Below are 8,303 nucleotides of genomic sequence, written 5' to 3' on the forward strand. Positions count from 1 at the left end.
AAACTTGCCTCTCTACTCTCACTTTCCTTTTCAAGTGATACTTGAAAAAGTTGATGAGAGATTGACCAGAGAGGAAAGTGTCTGTCTCTAAACCTTTCAGACGCGTCCACCAGATACATTATTTTGCCATAGCCACAGATAGATAGATAGATAGATAGATAGATAGATAGATAGATAGATAGATAGATAGATAGATAGATAGAAGACAATATTTACATTCTCAAGTAGTTTTCTTTCTTTGAAGATTAATTTATACCATCGTAGTTCAATTTGTATCGATTTTACTCTTTTGAAGTAGCGTAGATCAGGCCCATACCGTACGCTGATACTGTATGAATTCATAAGAGCTCATCAGCAATGGAAACGGCAAGAGATATTTATTCTGTCTATGGAAATGAAGATGTCTTGGTTAGTTTCTTCTGAATTTTTTTTTACTCTCACAGATTACTTTCGCTCAGTACAATCAAGTTCTATCAATATCGAGATTCTGAAAACCGTAGTTATAAAAATCGGAAGCAAACAGCAGGATAATTAGCAAAACAGTTCTATTCAAATCACTTATCAATCATAAAACACCTTCATGAACGAGGAAAAGTATCTACGTAAACTTTGTCAGTTTACGTCGACTGCTTCTCAGCTTCTCATAAAAGTATAAACTTACTACCAAATTATTCGAAGTAGAAACATCACAAGTAACGATAAATGGATTTTCTACAGCCTTGTCCAACAAAAATGTCAATAGTTAGCACCAAAAGAAAATTAGAATCCATCTTCAAAACAGGACTACGCCCTCACAAAAGTCATGCTCTGTGTTTGATGGTCTATAAAGGGTGTCGTCTATGGCGAGAGCAGAAAGTACTGTCGCCAATTGCAAGCATTGCACAAAATATGCTGAAAAAGCTCCACCATTGATCAATAGCAAAGAGCAGAACCAAATATTGCCCAAATTACTCAGGAATAGATTATCGCACTAGATATTGCAATTTTTCCTTATTTTCTTTATTCTCCCGACCTAGCACCATCTTACTATCATCTTTTCAAATCATAGCAGCCTTATTTATAAGGAAGCGGTATATAAATTTATGGAGGGGTTAAAAATGATATTGCTTCTTTGCTTCAAATCTTGAAGAACTTTAAAGCCAGAAACTGATAGCATTATGTTGTCAATAATGAAAAGAAATGTTATCTTGATTAACTATATCAATTAAGGACGAAGAAGCCCGTTTCTTTCCTATTTTGAAATGCGACAGAAGTTTCTTTCCAAGCTAACATATAGTAACGTGTATGCAATAGAATGGTAAAAAGAAATAGCATTATAATATATATATACGTGTGTTAGCATATGTGTGTGTCTGCGCGCGCGTGTGGGGGGGAGTACATAAATGCATACATACATAAATAAATCCATACATGCGTACATAAATACATACATACAGACATATCTAACGTAAGGTATTACAAAATATGTTTGTTTTTTTTTCATATATATGAGTATAATTTATTGTTGCCATTTATCTATATGGTATATTTTTTTTATCATGGGTTCAGCTAATTTCCAGTTTGCTCCCAGTTAATAAATACCACCAGTAGATTGATTAATATGTGCTTCATAGTATTCGTGTGTCTAGTTACTGAATATGTATCTTATTTTGAATATGTGTGTGTGTGTGTGTGTGCGTGCGTGCGTGTGTGTGTGTGTGTCTGTGTGTGTATGTGTCTATATATATATATATATATATAAATATATAACTATATATATATATACACAGAGAGAGAAAGTGACATACATACATATACATATATACATACACACATACATATATATATATATATATATATATATATATATATATATATATATATATGGCATATATATATATGGCATATATATATATTTACGCATCTACTCTTTTACTTGTTTCAGTCATTTGACTGTGGCCATGCTGGACCACCACCTTTAGTCGAGCAAATCGACCCCAGGACTTATTCTTTGGAAGCCTAGTACTTATTCTATCGGTTACTTTTCGCCGAACCGCTAAGTTACGGGGACGTAAACACACTAGCATCGGTTGTCAAGCGATGTTGGGGGGACAAACACAGACACACAAACACACATATATATATACATATATACGACGGGTTTCTTTCAGTTTCCGTCTACCAAATCCACTCACAAGGCTTTGGTCGGCCCGAGGCTATAGTAGAAGACACTTGCCCAAGGTGCCACGCAGTGGGACTGAACCCACAACCATGTGGTTGGTAAGCAAGCTACTTACCACACAGTCACTCCTGCGCCTAAATATATATATATATATATATATATATATATATATATATATATATATATATATATATATATATATATATATATATGTATGTATATATATACATATACACACACACATACACACACATATATAGCCATTTAAGCACCAAACATCTTTGCTGAAACTTGTCCTCGTTTTGTCCTTTTACTGTACTCAAATCCTAATATATACATACACACACACATACATAAATGCATATATACATACATAAACCAACCACTGATTGGCATACATACATACATACATACATACATATATACATACATATATATGTTATGTAATTCATTTTATTGGAGTTGAAAAGACCTCACAGAATGATACTCTGTGTTTCAAGTAACAGATCATCAGACAGCCGGGAGTGTCTAAAACAATTCTGTAATTTATAAGTATTTATAAACGGTGCAGCAAATTTTATTTTTGTAATATTAACTCATCGAATAATCATTTAGAGCTGATTGGATAATGGCATTATTACTATTCAAAATAACAGGAATCTGTGTACATATATATATGTGCGTATTGGTGGCGGTGGGGGTTACATATGTGTATATGTATGTTGCTACATACACATATGTACGTTAACATATTTATGCGTGCTTATGTGCGAAAAAAGGTGTAGGAAAGTAAGTAGAGCGATACATGGGTAGGTTATCAGGCAAGGTAGTTTGGGGATAAAATTACCTGTGTAACATGAATCTCGATTCGGTATCACATTACTAATCATCATCACCATCATCAACACCATCAATACCATCAACACCAACATCAACAGCTAACTCCATGCATCACATGACCAGTAACCAACCATTGATTGGCATAATTACTTTTACGGTAAATCGCGTTTCACTCCCCTCAGGAGTTTCTCGATCGCTTCTCTATATGCGTATGTTTGGGTACGTGTGTAAATGAATGTGTGTGTGTGTGTGTGTGTGTGTGTGTGTGTGTGTGTGTGTGTGTGTGTGTGTGTTCGCATGTGTGTCTGTGTGTGCGTATGTCCATGCGCATGTCTCTGTGTGTTTGTGAGTGTATGAGTGTATGAGTGTATGTGTGAGTGCTCGTGTGTGCGTATGTGCGCGCGCACGTGAGTGTGTGTGCGTGTGTGTGTGTATGGGCATGTATGCTAGTGCGTACGTATTTGTGCGCACGCATGTCTGTGTCTGTGCGTGAGAGTTTGTGTGCGAGTGCGTGTGTCTGTGTGTATGTATGCGTATGTACGCACTACTACCCACAGAGGGGACAAACAAGGACAGACAAACGGATTAAGTCGATTACATCGACCCCCAGTGCGTAACTGGTACTTATTTAATCGACCCCGAAAGGATGAAAGGCAAAGTCAACCTCGGTGGAATTTGAACTCAGAGCGTAGCGGCAGACGAAATACCGCTAAGCATTCCGCCCGGCGTGCTAACGTTTCTGCCAGCTCGCCGCCTTAAGTGCGCACGCATGTGTGCGTGTGAGTGTGTGTGTGTGTGTGTGTGTATGTGTGAATATGTACGCTAGTGCGTGTGTATGTTCCTCCCATTAATATCCGTATTTCCTGTTGAGGTAGTGGTGGAGTGGTGGCGATGGTGGTGGTGTGGTGGCGATGGTGGTGGAGCTGTGGCGATGGCGATCGTGATAATGATGGTGGTGGTGGTGGTGGTGGTAGTTGTTGTGGCTGTGATGATGATGCTAGTGCTATTACTGTTGATAGGGTCGTTTTGTCGTTGCTGCTGCTGCTGCTGCTTGTAGTGTTGATGGTGGTGGTTATGGTGGTAGTCGTCATCATCGTAGACGTTATCATTGTTATGAAAGTTGTAGGGAGCTCTCAGCATGCATCAGCTGACTAAAGAACGCAGCAGCTATTGCGTGAGGGCACTAGTTCTGGGTAATCAGAATGCTCTTGAATCTGTGGAATTCCTTGACTGGCCCTAAGTACCTGTTCCCTTAATGAAACCTCGCATTCCATCTCTTTTCATTACTGTTATTTTCCATACCTGTTTTCCCTCGAAGCAAACAGGCGAAAAAGGCTGTGTGGTAGACGAGGCTGAAGGGATTCAGGGTGGTCACCTCCCGTTTCGATCAAACCCTCATCGACTTTTTCTTGTTTCACTTAGAAAGGAAAGTGGTAGTGGACAGGGAAGTGCTCTGCCTCAGTGAACTTGTCAAAAAGGAGGTTTGATAGTGATGAAAACAGGGTTGGGTGAATGGACCTGTCTGTCTGTTTGTCTATCTCTCTACCTATCTGTCTATCTATCTACCTATTTGTCTGTCTGTCTATCTGTTTATCTATCTAGTTAGCTATAGATAGATAGATAGATAGATAGATAGATAGATAGATAGATAGATAGATAGATAGATAGATAGATAGATAGATAGATAGATAGATATTCACAGCCGTCATTCACAAGCTTAACAAGTACCATGCTTTCGTTCATTGCTGTAGGTGCTTCGGTTGTCACAAGCAAACATAGACACACTTTCAGAACGTCCAACCTTGACTCACTGAAACATTCAGGGTGTAATAGGTGAAGGAAGAGGAGGTGACATCATCCCTCAGCTGAATAGTCTAATAGTTCCTCATAATTCTGACGGCAGCGTGTATATTTCTGCTTATGATAATATTATTATACAACCATTATTAATTTATCACACAATCTATTTTGGAACATTGAAACTATTTCTTTCCGTTTAAAGAAATGCCTCAGGTCTGAAAGGGTTAATTAATGAACTTAAAATAAATATAAATTTCCATTAGAAGTATAAATTAACAATTTCTAAAACAAACTAATTACTCGCCTAGTAAAACAGTCCAAACAGAGAGAACCAGCGATGTTCTGCGTCAGCAAAAATAATCTTTATTTAAATTGAATAGAAGGATGTGGCAGTAATTCTTTTGTTTCAAGGTTTCGCAACGGCGGGTTTCAGCTTGCTTTGTTTTTTGTCCGTCTTCACTTCGACAATGATGTTATTTCCTTTCACTTTCGTCTATTTCTCAATGATTTCCTGACAAAAATCTAAACAAAAATTTTAGTAACGATGATTGTTATATGTCTTAAATAAAAATTCAGAAAAAAATGTTGGTTATAAATAGTAAGAGTTTTGCGATTATCATTGCTCCGAGCGATAAAAATCACACAACAAATTTCAGATTCATATGATATAATGCTTGCAGGAAATAATTTTTTGCTGGCGGGCGTTAAAATCTAAAGGACTGCAAAGTCTTGGCAGATATACACTCGTGTGTATGTGTGTGTGTATGCATGTATATATTTATAAACATGTATATTTATATGATTGTGGGGTAAGAAGATTGTAACCCGACCACATGATTCCGGTTTCAATATCACTACGTGGCATCTTGGGCAGGTGTCTTCTACCGTAGCCTCGGGTTGACCAAAGCCGTGTAAGTAGATTTGGTAGACAGAAACTGAAAGAAACACGTCATATGTGTTAGTGTGTGTGCGTGTGTGTGGGTGTGTGTGTGTGTGTGTGTGTGTGTGTGTGTAGGGGTGACTGTGTGATAGGAAGTTTGCTTTCCAACCACATGCTTCCGGGTTCGGTTGCCTAATACCATCGGGCCGACCAAAGCTTTGTGAATGGATTAGGTAGAAGGAAAGTGATAGAATTCTGTCGCATGTGTGTCTTTGTGTGTGTGTGTGTGTGTGTGTGTGTGTGTGTGTGTGTGTGTGTGTGTGTGTGTGCGCGTGCGTATATCTTTGTATCCGTGCTTATCCTTCACTACCGCTTGTCAACCGGTATTAGTGTGTTTACGTCCCCATAAACTACCGGTTTGACAAAAGTGACCAATAGAATAAGTACCAGGCTTAAAGAAAAGAAATAAGTACCAGAATCACTTCGTTCGACTAAAATTCTTTTAAATTTGCACACACGCACGCACACACACACACACACACACACACACACACACACACACACACAAACACACACACACACACGAGCATATATATACATATATATATATATATATTGCTTATATGTCAAAGGCGTTATAATTTAATTCCCGTTTCACTAAAACACACACACGTGTTTGTGAATGTATATGTATATGTATAAGCCTGTAATACAGAGTCTTCGAAAATGTAGACATCATACATGCAGAGGGTGACAAATCCTTAAAATAATTTCACAGAGAGTTTAAGGCTCATCGGCTGCCTTCAACCTGGATACGGCGCTGCACGCGACTACTGTTCGCAGAGATGCAGGCGAGAGCCTGCTGTTTGCAGCATTGGCAGACGAACTGTTCTGAAAAGAAATAGACGAGATCCAAAACAAATAGCTGCCCTCCTTTCCTGACGCCACAGCCCTCGACAATGTAGTGAATTATTCGTTGGTTTGTACAAACATCATCATCATCATCATCATCATCATCATCATTATCTTCATCATCACCGAGGATATGCAAGAGAGATGGACAAAATAGTTCATCCAACATTATCAACATTATCAACATTATCGTTGGGCTTTCTATAGAGTTTGTAAATATTCTTATTCAAATCTAAAGATACATCTAGGAAACTGACAATAGATACCAACCTGACGGTTGTCAATTTCCTAAATTATCTTTAGATTTAAATAAGAATATTTACAAACCCTATAGAAATCCCAACGATAGATTTAGCTATATTAATGTAGGTTCCTGCCATCCCACCATAGTGTTTAAGAATTTAGATAAAAACATTAGCAAGAGAATTTCTAACCTCTCCTCCGATATAAACATTTTTAACAGTGTTGCCCCAATGTATAATAAATCTCTAAAAGATAGTTGCTTTAGCGAGAAAATAACCTCTACACCTGCTATTAGTCCAGAAATAAAGAAAGGGAAAAATAGGAATAGGAAAATTATGTAGTTCACACCACCTTACTCCCCCGAAGTGACCTTTAATATAGGTAGATATTTCTTATCACTTATAGATAGGCATATTCCAATCAATCATAATTATAGGAAGCTCTTTAATAGGCATAACCTAAAAATTAGTTTTAGTTCTACTACTAACTTTAAAAATATAATTGCACACAACACGCAAAACAACAAAATGAAACCAGCTGTTCCTGCAGAGTTAAAAGCTTGTGCCCGCTAAATGGTGCTTGTATGATCGAGGCCATCAGTTTTGAAGCCACCGTAGACTCTACAACCTCTAAGGACATAGTTTCGTCAAAGAAATATATGTGTCTCACAGAGGTAAATTTTAAAACCAGGTTCAACAATCACACCTTAAGATTCAGACACTGGGATAAAAGGAAAGCAGCCAAATTATGCAGTTATATATGGTCCTTAAAAGAAAAGGTGTCAGTTATAAGATTCACTGGAAGATCTTGGCCAAGTGTAAGCCTTACACCAACGGCAGTAGAAAGTGTGGTCTTTGCGATATGGAAATATGGTGCTTCTGGAAAAGTTCTTTAAAACCCGCTACATGTCTAAATTCAAGAACTGAACTTTTTGTGTCATGTCCACATATGACAAAACATTTGTTACATTTTTGGACCTCACAAGATCACAGATAGAACCTGGTTTTTATATTATGTCCACGTACAAGCCTTTCATATGTCATAACATTTCTTATATATTTCTTATATATATTTTATGGCTTTATATATTTTTTTCTGTATATTATCTTTCACCCTTTATAATTTTGTAACTATATATGCGTGTAGTATATATCAAGTGTGTATTGCGTACATATATACATGTGTACGAATGATTGTATATATATGAGTGCAAGACTCTATCTGTTGTACTTGTCTCCTTCCTTCATACATATATGTATGTATATACGTTTATATATCTGCAGGTGTAGATGTGTTTGACAGACAGGAGGGTGCATTTGTGTACATACATATATAACTCATTTGTATATTCAAGTTCTGCGGCGAATGTGAATGTTTTATGGTTTATGTTTTTACGTGTATTTTTATTTGTATATACGTCTATCCGCGTATGTATGTGCCTGTACGTATAGAGATGTGTATATCAAC

Source organism: Octopus bimaculoides, chromosome 7 (assembly GCF_046866305.1).
Source record: "Octopus bimaculoides isolate indiv1 chromosome 7, ASM4686630v1, whole genome shotgun sequence".
Lineage (NCBI taxonomy): Eukaryota > Metazoa > Mollusca > Cephalopoda > Octopoda > Octopodidae > Octopus > Octopus bimaculoides.